This window comes from Zingiber officinale, chromosome 4B, assembly GCF_018446385.1.
Source record: "Zingiber officinale cultivar Zhangliang chromosome 4B, Zo_v1.1, whole genome shotgun sequence".
NCBI classification, from domain to species: Eukaryota; Viridiplantae; Streptophyta; class Magnoliopsida; order Zingiberales; family Zingiberaceae; genus Zingiber; species Zingiber officinale.
In genome coordinates, this window is record NC_055993.1 from 15279526 (window position 1) to 15294239 (window position 14714).

Sequence of the window (14714 nt, forward strand, 5' to 3'; positions counted from 1 at the left end):
ATGCCCCTAGTGTATTTCCCTATATAAAGGGGATCCATCCAAGGCTCAGGGGGGTTGGAGACGAGAGTAAGAGGAGAACATCCAAGGCGGCGGGATTTGGTTTGTGGAATTGCGGAGGGCTTTCCGATCTTGTGATCGCTCTTCCGACAGCAAATTTTGTTATTGCCAATTGCAGATCTGCGGGAGATCGCTATAAATTTTTACCGCATTTAATTAATTCGTCTATCATATATTTAGAACATATTTTCTACACTTCCCCTTCCTCCTCCCCCTCACTCCACTTCCACAATCTCAACCTTAACATTGATCACTCTCTGTTAACCCCCCTATATGCACAATGTCAATGTCGTCGCATGCAACAGCCACAGCGAGGGCAGAGTATCCGATTCCCCAAATTGTGGTTGCCGACCCCACGGCTTCCCCACCGGATCTAAGAACAAGCACAATTAGTCTTTTGATTGGGCTTCTCACTAGATTACCCACTCTTATGTGGCTGATCGTATTGGGAGGCTTGATAATCGTCGATGAAGATGGCGGGCACAAGCCGTCGTCGAGCAAACGAAGTTGTCATTGCCAGCGTATGTAGAGTACTTGTTATCCCCTCGAGTGTTGTCAATGATGGGGTGGTGGCCAGGCACAATTGGAGCCAATTAACGTCTTTTCCCTTTGTTGCTTCAGTTTCTTATTCTAGTAGCAACTAAGATGCTTCATCCATGGAGGTGTCGGTCAGTTTTCCTCCTAAATCAATACGGATACAATAGATACATGTCCACGAAGGCAGAGGAGGAGGAGTTTAACATCATGGCGGTTCATGGCGAGGGTTAAGAGAATGCGGTGAGATACATCATCTCCTGATTTCTTCCTTCCGGCGGTTTCCCCTCCGGAAGGATTCATTTCCTTTCCAATTTTCTTTATTTATTTATTTTTATTTGTATTCCTTCACCTTCCTTTCCTTTCTTCATTCATGCTTTGCAGTAAAATGAGCATTAGGAACAATTGGGAGGGCATAGTGACCAGTGAAAATTGAATGAAGACATCGGAAAACTTATGATCATTCATTAGGATCCATCGGTACTTTCCAATTTAACTGGGCGAAAAATGTTTATGGAACATGAATACTTAAATTATTAAAAAAAATTACATATGAATGTAAAAATAGTATGATTATAGAATTTATGCTTTAAAAAATAGTAAAACTAACGTTTTTGATTTAAACCATTCAGAACAAAGGGGAGTTTTTGTTGGTACCCTAAGTAGTTTTGATGTGATCGACTAAGTCAGGTTAGGTGTGTGCAGGAGCTTAGGAGCACAGGAAGTCGAGCGGAAGACACGGCTAGCGAGAAGGACGGCAAGGGAGAGAGCCGACCGGCTCAGTGTGTCTAAGAGATGAGGAGCTGTGGAAGAATACAATGACGGATGAGAAGGACGCCCGCGGCGGTCCGAAGGACGAGAAGCAGGAGAAAAAGCCTGCTCGAGGAAGAAGGATGGAAATTATGTTCGGGTGAGTTATATTTCGGATGGTCGCGATCACCCAGGCAATCAGAGTAGTAGAAGAGTGAATGGAGGTTGGAATTACTGTTGGAGGCGCCTTCAAAGTGAATTGAAGGCGCTCCCGCACTTTCACTGTAGAAGGCACCTTCCATGGCTGGAGGCGCCTTCGATGAACAGTATGAAGGCGCCTTCCAGCCCTATGGGAGGCGCCTTCAACCAGGCTAATTTTAGTTGTTGCCAAAGGATAAAGATTTATCCTTTGGCGCCTTTAAGCCACGGATTAAATTTTTCAAGAACTATAAAAAGACCCCTGGACCTAAGAAATATATAACAACCTCTGTATTCATTTTCAAGCTACTTTCTAAGCTTCCAACGAGTGTAAGAAGTTTCTTCACCTTCAAAGAAAGAGATCTTTAATGCGTTTACTTGCCTTGGATTAATAACCTCCCCAGTTGTAACCAAGTAACTCTTTTGACCTCGTTTTTTTTATTGTTCGTTTATTCTATTTTCTTTTAATTCGAGTTAAAAGTCAATGAAGGTTTTTTTTTTTGCCAGTTCACCTCCCCTCCTCTCGGCCTATCTTGACCAACAGTTTTATCGTCCATGCACCATTCTGTGGGAGATCGAGTGAATTCGGATGCCTGACTCACTTCCGGACATCTGCACAAGCAGACGTACAGGCTAGCAATCCCTTCCTAACAAAAGTTACATCATCGTTTTTAAGATAACAAACATAGGGCAAGAATTAAAATATAATTCTATTTTTAATAAAATATTAACAATGTTAGAATTCCCTTTCGTCGGTGACCCTCTAATAGCTTTTGATGCCGCTCTCTTTAGAGTCCTGTGAAGCCTCCAGGATCTCAACCGGGACACCCTCCAGCCTTCGATGATCGGACACCGACGCTGCTTTTGTGAAAAAAGAAAGAACACCCGTTAATCCAATGTTCCCAAGGAGTAGTTTGATGAGATCCACCGGCATAGAAAGGGTAGTGAACAAGACAGATTTTTTTTAATTCATAGTATCCTTTCAAAGAAAAAGAAGAAGAAGAAATCATCTTACCATGAAACTCATTTCATCGAATAAGCGCAGGCAAGAGTATGGAACACGGGAACCCTAGATCTCTCCCCATATACATATAAGATTTCACCCCTTTTGGCATCCACACATCAGTGCGAAGCCATCAATCTTTATATCAGTGATAGGATCCTTTAATGGATCTATTCAAATAAGTCTTTTAACTTTATTTCTTTTTCTAAAATAAGTTTTAGACCTTTTGTTTTTCTAAGATAAGTTTTAATAAGACATTTTCTCTTAAAAATGTATTTTTATTTTATTTTTCTTTTATACCTTTTCTTTTGAAAAGGTAGTTTAAGTCTCTATTTAAAGAGATGTTATGTAATTTTGGAGGACAAGTAATTTCCCTTTTAGTTAATGAATTTCATTTGATTATTGGAGGTTGATCCCCTCGAAGTGATCACCCTATCCCCATTTTCATTTTTCTTTTTCAATTTTTTCATGTGATAGGCCCCCGGATTCCTATCAACTTGGTATTAAAGTACGTTCACTTCATCATTGCCCTATAGTATCATGCAGCAACTTCAACACCCTAAGCCCACATCCACCCACAAGCGCATGGTCTTAACCCGACTTCAAGAGAAGAAAATTCACTCTGACATGACGATCGGAGGATCTCATCCTGATGCCCAATGGGCTCTGGAATTTGAAGCTAAGCGTGAGATAAGGATGGATAAACTCAAAAAAACTATGACATCATTGGTCACAATAGTACAAGAATTGAAGGATCGTTTAGAGGCAGATTCCAGCTCAAGCATATTAATCAAAAGGGGAATAAATTAGTCTCGACGACAACAATAATATGACCATAGAGCAAACTTAAATGAAGACCGAGAGCACAACCTTCCACGTATGAAGGTGGAATTTCCTCGTTGGGAGAACAACGATCCGATTCGATAGATTTCAAGGGCTGAAAAATATTTTCGCTTCCACAGCACATCGGACAATGCAAAGGTAGAACTAGCATCTATAAACCTTGAAGGCGATGTCATCCAATGGTATGACTGGCTTGAAGCATGCCATGAGCCTCCAAAATGGGAGGAATTCAAAAAAGAACTCATCAATCATTACAAGAAAATTGGGATTTTATAACACTTAAAAGACAATGCTTTTTTTAAAAAACGTTGTCTTTTTTTTTAACAACGTTTTTAGTGAAAAGCGTTGTTTATTCCTTTATTGTCTTACTAATAGACAACATTTTTTTAAAAATCATTGTATATTAGTTATTTTTGTGGGTCAAAGACAATGCTTTTTGAAAAACGTTGTCTATTAGCAATTTTTTAGTGTCTACGACAACGATTTTTAAAAAATATTGTCTATTGTCAAGCCCTCATTTAAATTTGGGATGATCTGAACCGTTGGATACAACTAAGGAGTAGAAAACCCCTAAGTTTCACTTTGGCACCCACCTTTCTCCCGAATCTCTCTTACCAAACCCCACTCACGCATAGTCTTCTCCTCCCAAATCCCTCTCACGCTTACATACTTGTCTCCTCATCTCAACTCACGCCCTCTCCGGTGAACCCCTCTCCAGCGAACCCCTCTCCGGCGAACTCCTCTCCGTCTAATGATACTCTACCGAATCCCTCTCCCACTGAACATAAAATCTAGCTTCCGGATTCAGGAGCCATCATCTCTTCATGCTGTAGATTTCTCCCGATCCAAAGCAGTGCTACAGCCGACTTCATCAATCGACAACCTCTTCGTCGGCAGATCTCTTGCCGAAGAAGCTTCATCCGGCCATCCCACGCAGCTTCTTCGTCACCAGCACAACTCAACCCACTCCATCCGGATCACACTCGCATTCCATCTCTGATCATCTCTCCTCCATAGCTCTTCTTCCGAGAATCGGACAACAACCGTCTCTCAGTTTAGGCCTTCCAAGCTCCTCAGATCAGTTCCATCTGAAACTTCCAACAATAACCTTCAAGATTTGGATAGCATTGGTTCGATTCCTTGTGTGACTTGTTGGTTCTTTACTTTTAAGTCTTGAATTGTAATGGAGTTGTCATTTCCTCTTTTGATTGCATGCATTTTGGCTCATTTATTTCCTGCATGTTAAGTGTTTGAAGAAATGTTTGCTACATAAGATTCATTCAATTTTGCAATATTTTAGTTTAATTGCTTGCAATATCATTTATGTTGGATTATAGGTTGGTTATGCTTGTTAATTAGATAATCTTACTGCAACTTGGTTTGTTTCATATCATCCATTCATCATGATCATAGTTAATTGTTAGGTTTCATTTAAAGTACATTCACTTAGTTGTTCTTATTTGTTTATTGAACCTCAATTTACCAAAAACATCTTGTCTAAGGATTAGCTGTCTTTCTTTTTATTTTGAGCTTCACAGAATTATGCTACTTTTCATACAATTTTCCCTTGAAATTTAAACATGATTAATATTGATGATTTATTTAGTTCTTTCTAACTACACTGCTTCATTTTCCTTGTATTTCATCTCCTTCAAATGAGAACCAATAAGTTCCTCAAAACTATCCCTTTTATCAATCACAAGTATACTTATTCTAATTTCCTTCATTTCATTGGCTAGAACAGTTTTTTTATTTCCTGTGAATTTCATTCCATGAATCAACGTTCTATCATTGTACTAAATTTGCAACTTATCTGAAGGATCATCATTTTGCACGATCCAAGGATGTGTCAGGATTTCTTGAATAGAGAGCCTCTTTTATGAGTCTTTTACAAGGAGCTACTGATTCAAAATGCAGAGAAGTATCAGATGCCAAAATATCACCACATGAAATCTGATTGCTTTACTACTTACCTTGCTGATGAAATCCTTGCAATGCATTTTGCCTCATTTGTTTCCTGCATGTTTAATGTTTGAAGAAATGTTTGTTACATTAGATTCATTCAATTTTGTAATGTTTTAGTTTAATTGCTTGCAATTTCATTTATGTTGAATTGTAGGTTGGTTATATTTGTTAATTAGATAATCTTGCTGCAACTTGGTTTGTTTCATATCATCCATTCATCATGATCGTAGTTAATTGTTAGGTTTCATTTAAAGTACATTCACTTAGTTGTTCTTATTTGTTTATCGAACCTCAATTTACCAAAAACATCCTGTCTAAGGATTAGAACTCATTGTCATACTTCTTCAATACAGTGTACATGCATTATTTCATGACGATGACTGATCTTACATCATAGTTGTCTACCTTTTTCTTTATTAGAATCTTAGTTGTTGAGTGATTAATTCTTTAAGCTTACAATGGTCATACATTATTAAGCTTACAGTGAACATACATTATTTCATAAAAGATGATCGACACCTGACCCTTAATTGTCTATAGTTTTGCTTAATAAGATTTTTAGTTGTTGATTACCTCATTCTTTAAACTTACAGTGAAACATACATTATTAAATTATTTCAACTAGTATCAATGTTTCATATCAAATCTTAAACTCATGATTTTACAATCAACTTTAATTCAAGCACACAAGTTATTATGATGTTATTCTTGTTGTCTTTCATTAAATGTTGAGATTGTGGAAATTTCACATGCAGTGTCTTTTCAGATATTTTTAAGGTGAATGGAGGTATTCAAAAACTCTAGCTAAATAGCTCGGGTATGGATGATTACAGGACCAACAACTACATGCTATGTGGCATTGCATCTGAACCTCAGGAGTGCGACTAGGAAGTATTTCGATGAAGAACTATAAGAAGGCTTTGGGATTTAAGCGAGAAGATGGTTAAAGCCAATGAGTAAAGAACATTCAAGTCAAGAGGATAAGTAGCATTTATCAAGATCCTTTAAGTTCATGCAATAAGATATAGTCGATAGGAGTAGTTTTGAGTGTCTCCTAATTAAAATTTCTTTGTATGCGAGTAATTATGTTTGTTATAGAAGTGTAAGGAAGACAATTTGTATATTTATCTTGGTTGTTTATTCAATATATATTATTGATTGAAGTAGATTCATTGTCATTTATCTTTTATTTGTCTTTGATATTAAAAGACAATAGTTTAAAACCTCTTGTCTTTTGACAAAAAAGACAACGCTTTTTTTATGCATTGTGAAATTATTATCTTTACTAAAAAAAGACAACATTTTTTTATGCATTGTCTTTAAAAAAGACAACGCTTTTTATGCGTTGTCTTTGTAAAAAACGACAACGCTTTTAAAGCGTTGTCTTTGCTATAAACGACAACGCTTTTAAAGCGTTGTCTTTGAGCAGACTTTTAACAACAGTGCTTTTAACAACGTTTTTTCAGCAACATTAACAATACTTTTAAAGCGTTGTCTATCAGCTTTTTTCTTGTAGTGAATCGATTTGGTCCCTCTGGTTATGAGAATGTGTTGATGGAGAATTGGTCAAAATTTGACAGACTACAACCGTAGTAGAGTACCAAGGATGATTCGAGCGACTCTCTAATCAAACTTGTGATTGGTCAGAAAAGCAATTACTGGGCACTTTTATTGAAGGACTTCGCATTGATATGCGACGAGAAGTAAAAATGAATCAACCCCGCACCATGAAGGTTGCCTTATCCTTTGCACAACTACAAGAAGAGAAGATCAATGAGGAAGGAAGAAGAAATAATAAGGTAATTCGTAAAAACACATCACATTATTCAACACCTCATAGATTGACAAAAGAAGAAATCAAGGAAAGAATGACAAAGGGATTATGCTGGCATTACGATGAAAAGTGACACCATGGTCATCAATGCAAGCAAAAGAGGATACTGATGATTGAACCAATAGAGAACTCTGAGGAAGAAGATGATTTCGATGAAGGTGAAACACAAGAATATCAATGAAATACAACATGACTCTATAGCAATATCATTTCATGCCTTAGAAGGACTATAAACTCCGCAAACGATGAAGGTAAAAGGATTCATTAAAAAATAACCAGTAATGATACTTAAAGATTTAGGAAGCACCAACAGTTTTCTAGACTCAACCTTGGCAAGAAGGCTTAATAAAAAATAGAGCAAGCATCTACATTTGATGTTAAGGTGGTGGATGGAAGATCACTTACAAGTTCAGGAAAGTACGATAGTATTAAAATTTTCTTACCAAATTATGAATTAATCACGTATCTCTTTGTGATGTTGTACTTGGAGCGCAATGGTTAAAAACATTAGGAGACACAATATAGAATTTCTCTCAACTAACAATGTGCTTCCAAGATCAAGGAAAAGACGTTTGCATCAGAGGCAATAGACAAGATATTATCACATCAATCAGTAGTTATCAAGTGGAGAGGTTATTAAAGAAAGATTGCTCCATTTTTCTCATGCAACTCTCCATTAAAAAGGATCCTAAAGGTACATCATATATCCCTCAAGAATTAGAGGCACTTCTTTCATAATTTTCTATGATATTTGTTGAGCCAAAGACACTTCCTTCATCACGTTCACATGATCATCATATACCTCTAATACCAGGGAGTGCACTAGCAAATGTTATGCCTTATCGCAACCCTTACAAATAGAAGGAGGTAATTGAGAATATTGTACAAGAGATGCTTCAAGTTGGTATCGTTCGTCCAAGTGTAAGTTCATATTCTTCTCTAGTACTGCTTGTGTGAAAGAAAAACGGAAGTTGACGAATGTGTGTAGATTACTGAACACTCAATAAAATTATAGTGAAAGACAAGTACCCCATTCCTGTCATTGATGAATTAGGAGGTTTCTCATTCTTCTCAAAGTTGGATCTTCACTCAAGCTTTCATCAGATAAGGATCTATCAGCCAGACATTCCAAAAACAGCCTTTCGAACTCATAATGGTCATTATGACTTTTTAGTCATGTCTTTCAGTTTAACTAATGCACCTTCTGTTGGAACCCCAAGGTTATTTTGGTGTGATCAATAAGTTAAGTTAGGTCTTGTGTATTTAACCTTGTGTTTAAGTGTGCAGTAGTCGAGCGAAAAACGCAGCTAGCAAGAAGGACGGCACGCTGTGCGTCCGAGGGACGAGGCGCTGCGGAAGAGTACACCGGCGGACGAGAAGGAAGTGCGCGGTGGTTCCGAGGGACGAAAGCCGGAGCGGAAGATTGCTCAGGGAGCAAGAGACGCAGCTAGCGAGAAGGTCGACGACCGAGGGACGAAGACTGCGGATGAGTACGCTGGCGGACGAGAAGGAAACACGCGGCAATTCCGAGGGACGAGAAGCCGGAGGGAAGCACGCTCGAGAAGACCGGAAGTTGGGTTCGAGTGAGCCCTTTTCCGGATGGCAGAGATCACCCAAAAAAGCGAATTCGGAGTAGAAGACCCGGACCGAGCCGAACCAAACCGGAGCAGTGGTCCCCGGATGAAAAAGTCAACATTGGTTGACTTTGGGCTCCGGGGCGCCCGGAACCCTTCCGGGCGCCCGGACCCAGTATTTTGACCAGATCGAGTCAAAACTCGATCTGAACGTTGGGGGATAAAATTTATCCCCCCCCAGGGCGCCCGGAACTCTTCCAGGCACCCCGACCAAGGCTATAAATATAGTCTTGGTCAAGAAGCTTTTAATCAACTCAGAAATTTACATTCCAAACACTTGTGCGCTTCTGTTCTAGTTTAGCTTCTGTCTTTTGTGCTTTCACTGCTGTAAGAGGCTTCTCCGCCTGAAGGAGATATTTTAGTGCACGTTCATTCCTTGGATTAACAACCTCCTTGGTTGTAACCAAGTCAAATTGTGAGTCTCTTCTTTCTGCTTTTTATTTACTGCTAATTTACTTTATGCAAGTGTTCTGTTGAAAGTTCGAGAAGGGTCTTTTCTGTTTATTTTTTTCAGGCTATTCAACCCCCCTTCTAGCCGGCCCAACGGTCCTACAAGTGGTATCAGAGCCTAGATGCTTCAGGAGGACTAACCGCCAAACGAAGCAACGAGATGGTCGGATCTAACATCCACCCACCAAAATTCGAGGGGGACTTTGCAAGCTGGAAAAAGCACATGGAGGTATTTTTCGGTACCGATTTTGATTTATTACTAACAATGGAACACGATTTTGAAGCTCCCGAGGGCAAAGCGAAAAATCAATGGACAAAGAAAGAGCAGGCTGAGTACGTGGCAAACAAGAAAGCAGAATTCCATCTGCTAACTGTACTTCCGCCACAAGAAGTCAACCGTGTCGGCACCTACAACTCGGCAAAGGAGCTTTGGGAGAAGTTCCTTGAATTACACGAAGGAACATCCGAAGCCAAGCTTGCGAGACGGGACTTACTTCGCAACCAGCTCACTAACCTCCGTCTTGAAGAAGGTGAAACAATGCACATCTACACTCGAGGATACAGGAGTTCATCTCCGGACTTTCGAATCTCGGAGAAGAGGTAAGTAACCGAGATTCGCTCAGGTACGCTTTAAATTCCTTCCCTAGAAATTCAAAATGGGCATCACTAGTAGATGCTTTTTACATTTCGAAGGACTTAGAAAAAATTTCATTAGAAGAATTTTTTTCAACATTTGAAGTGCATGAGTCAAGATATGCAGGAATGAGGGAGCCAAAGAACAACGTCGCCCTCAAAGCTTCGAGAGACGAACCTGAATCAGAATCTTCTCTCGACGACGAGGAAATGGTAATGATGGTAAGACGATTTAAGAAATTATACAATTCTAGAAAAACTAACCATCCACAGGGTAGAAAGAAAAGAACTATCCGCTGCTACCATTGCGACGAAGAAGGGCATGTCAAGGACAACTGCCCCAAGTTGAAGAACAAAGACAAGGAAAAGGGTAAGAAGCCTATCCAAAAACGAAAGGCCCTAAAGGCGACGTGGGATGATACCTCGTCCGAATCCGAAGTCGAAGCATTTTCTGGACTCGCACTGATGGCGAGTCATCAAGACGACGACTGCGATTCAGGCTCTTCTGAAATGAGCATCGAGAGCATCGATGAAGGGGGAGACACGTCGGAAGAAAGTAGCAGCTCAGGGGGAGAAACGGACAACGAGATCGACAAGGTAAGTCAGGTACAATATCTTCCTCCCGATAAAATGTTTAAGTTCGTTAAACTTTTAACAAAAGATTGCTGCAAATTAGAAAGTGAAAATAAAAATTTAAAAGTAATTCTAGCTAAGTCTTGTCCCTTAGAAAAATTAGATAAATTAAAAATAGCAAATGACAAATTGAAATTTGAAAATGATGATTTGAAAATTCAAGTAGATAACTTGAAAAACTATGCATGTTCATCTAAAACCAATTTTAGAAGATTTAATAATTTAAATTGATACTTTAAATATCACCCGGTACAAATTAGGAATATTTCAAGAAAATATGTCCCTAAAAGCTTTTTAATTAATCCAGTAGGGTGGAACCTATATTGGGTTCCTAAATCATGTCTAAACTAAATTGTAAAAATTAGCGCTTTAAGTGAGAAAATTAAACAAAGAATTTCCTTATGAGGCTTTGTCAAGGAAGTGGTTGTTGCTCCAATAACCAAGAAGGCTAGTGCCTCGCCACGACCTGGAAGCCAAAATATTGAAATAAATGTTTAATTAACTTACTAATAAAGCATTAATACAAGAATTAATTAGTGCTTTAAAAAGGTTATTCAAAACATTTTATTTCAGAAATTTACTTACTTAGAAATTTTTTTTCCCCTAAGTTTTTTTTGTGTGCTTAAAAATTCTCAAAAATTTAAGTTAGGATTGCTTTTATTTTTCTCACTTAGAAAAATTCTCAAAAATCATTTCCTCCTAAAGTTAAAAACCTTTTTCCTGAAACTAGAAATCTCAGCTTAAATAACTTAGAAAAAATTTCCAATTTCTTAAAAACCTTGAATTTTTTTTTGAAATATTTTTTCTATGTTTTTAAACCCTTAGATTGTTTTCTTGGAACCCCATTTTTTTGTGATCAAAGGGGGAGAAAGGAAAGTATAAGTCTAGGGGGAGGTAGATAGATTTTAATTTTTTTTCTATCTTTTTGCACTTAAATTGCAAATTAAGTTAATTTACTTAATTCTATTTTATGTCTATTTTAACCCTAGCTTAACTTGGGTTGATCACACCAAAAAGGGGGAGATTGTTGGAACCCCAAGGTTGTTTTGGTGTGATCAACAAGTTAAGTTAGGTCCTGTGTATTTAACCTTGTGTTTAAGTGTGCAGGAGCTTAGGAACATAGGTAGTCGAGCGGAAAACGCAGCTAGCGAGAAGGACGGCACGCTGTGCGTCCGAGGGACGAGGCGCTGCGGAAGAGTACACCGGCGGACGAGAAGGAAGCGCGCGGTGGTTCCGAGGGACGAAAGCCGGAGCGGAAGATTGCTCGGGGAGCAAGAGACGCAGCTAGCGAGAAGGTCGACGACCGAGGGATGAAAACTGCGGATGAGTACGCTGGCGGACGAGAAGGAAACACGCGGCAATTCCGAGGGACGAGAAGCCGGAGGGAAGCACGCTCGAGAAGACCGGAAGTTGGGTTCGGGTGAGCCCTTTTCCGGATGACAGAGATCACCCAAGCAAGCGGATCCGGAGTAGAAGACCTGAACCGAGCCGAACCAAACCGGAGCAGTGGCCCCCGGATGAAAATGTCAATGTTGGTTGACTTTGGGCTCTGGGGCGCTCGGAACAGTCCGGGGCGCCCGGAACAGTCCGGGGCGCCCGGAACAGTCCGGGGCGCCCGGAGCAGCCCGGGGCGCTCGGAACCCTTCCGGGCACCCGGACCCAGTATTTTGACCAGATCGAGTCAAAACTCGATCTGAACGTTGGGGGATAAAATTTATCCCCCCCCAGGGCGCCCGGAACTCTTCCAGGCGCCCCGACCAAGGCTATAAATTAGTCTTGGTCCAGAAGCTTTTAATCAACTCAGAAATTTACATTCCAAACACTTGTGCGCTTCTGTTCTAGTTTAGCTTCTGTCTTTTGTGCTTTCATTGCTGTAAGAGGCTTCTCCGCCTGAAGGAGATATTTTAGTGCACGTTCATTCCTTGGATTAACAACCTCCTTGGTTGTAACCAAGTCAAATTGTGAGCCTCTTCTTTCTGCTTTTTATTTACTGCTAATTTACTTTATGCAAGTGTTCTGTTGAAAGTTCGAGAAGGGTCTTTTCTGTTTATTTTTTTCAGGCTATTCAACCCCCCTTCTAGCCGACCCAACGGTCCTACACCTTCTACATTCCAAAGTTTGATGAACGATATATTCAGGCCTTACCTCCATAAGTTTGTTTTGATTTTCTTTGATGACATCCTTGTTTATAGTTCATCATTCGAAGATCATTTGTCTCACCTTTATAAAGTACTTATTCTTTTGCGTGAGCATTCTCTTTTTGTGAAAATATCTAAGTGCAGCTTTGAGACAACTAAGGTGGAATACCTTGGTCATATTGTAAGTGAAAAAGGAGTAGCTACTAATCCATTAAAGGTGCTAGTTATGGAGGAGTGACACACCCTAAAAAATATCAAGGCATTATGTGGTTTTCTAGGTTTCACAGGTTATTATCGTAAATTTGTAAAAAATTATGGAAAGATTAGTGCTCCACTAATAGCTTTGTTAAAGAAAGATGCATTTAGATGGTGTCCTAATACAGAAAAGGCATTTCAAAATTTAAAGGAGGCTATGATGACAACACTAGTTCTTGCACTGCCTAATTTCAATAAGCAATTTGTCATTGAAGCTAATGCATCTAGAGTTGGAATCGAAACAGTACTTATGCAAGAAGGATAATCATTAACTTTTACTAGCAAAGCATTATCTCCTCTACATCAACAGATGCCAATTTATGACAAGGAAATGTTGGCTATCATACATGCCATTACAAAATAGAGACCCTATCTTCTTGGTCGACGCTTTCAAATACGAACTGACCATCAGAGTCTTAAGTTCATCTTGGATGAACGTATCTTAAATATGGATCAACAAAAATGGATCAAGAGACTCTTAAGATATGATTATGAAATTGTTTACAAGAAGGGAATGGAAAGTATAGTAGTTGATGCTTTATCTCACCTTCCTAATCAAATAGAGTTCGCTGCTATATCTTTAGTAACTTGCAAAAACTTGGACAAAATAAAAAGAGAGCAAAAGGAAAATTCAGCTTCACAGGCTCTCATCCAAAATATATTACAAAATTCATCGTCAGAGCCGCACTATTATTGGGATGGGGAAATTTTACGATACAAAAACAAAATCTTCCTTCCAACAAACTCAATTGAAAAAGAAGTAATATTGAAAGAATTTCATTATTCACCAATTGCAAGGCATTCTGGCTTCTGACGCACGTATAAACGGATTTCAAGAGATTTATATTGGAAGGGAATGAAGAAAGACACCAAAAACTTTGTTGCTGAATGTGATGTATGTCAAAGAAATAAAGGAGAAAATGTAGCAATACTAAGTCTTCTTCAATCCCTTCCCATACTTGAACAAATATGGACCGACATTTCCATAGATTTCGTAGATGGGCTACCCACTTCACAAGGATAAACTATTATCATGGTGGTCGTTGATCGTCTCACAAAATATGCCCATTTGTGTTCATTATCGCATCCTTATATAGTTGCTTATGTTGCTCAAGCATTTGTTGACCATATAATCAAACTACATGGTCTATCAAGATCTATTGTCATTGATAGGGATCTGGTTTCACAAGTAAATTTTGGAGAGAATTATTCCAATTGCAAGGCACTAAATTTAATTTTAGCACATCCTACCATCCATAATCTGATGGACAAACAGAGGTGGTTAATCAATGTTTAGAGAATTATTTATGTTACTTAACTGGTGATAGACCCAAGGAATGAGTTCGTTGGCTTCCATGGACAAAATGGTGGTACAATACGATCTACCACTCAGCTACTAAGATTATCCCATTTAAGGTTGTTTATAGATGTGTATCACCCTCAGTTAGCTCGTACACACATGGATCAACAAATGTGCATCAAGTTGACCAAAACTTACGCACAAGGGACCAAATATTGCAACTTTTGAAAAACAACTTATGCAATGAACAAGCAAGAATGAAGCATAACTGGCTGACAAGTGTCTTTCGGAAAGAGAATTTTCAATAGGAGATTGGGTTTTTCTAAGACTTCAACCATACAAACAAATTTCAATTCGTCCTTCAACCTCTATGAAGTTGTCAACAAAATTTTATGGCTCTTATAAAGTAATAGAGCATATTGGACCTGTTGCTTATCACTTAGAGCTTTCACAAGATTCTAAAATACACCATGTATTTCATGTGTCT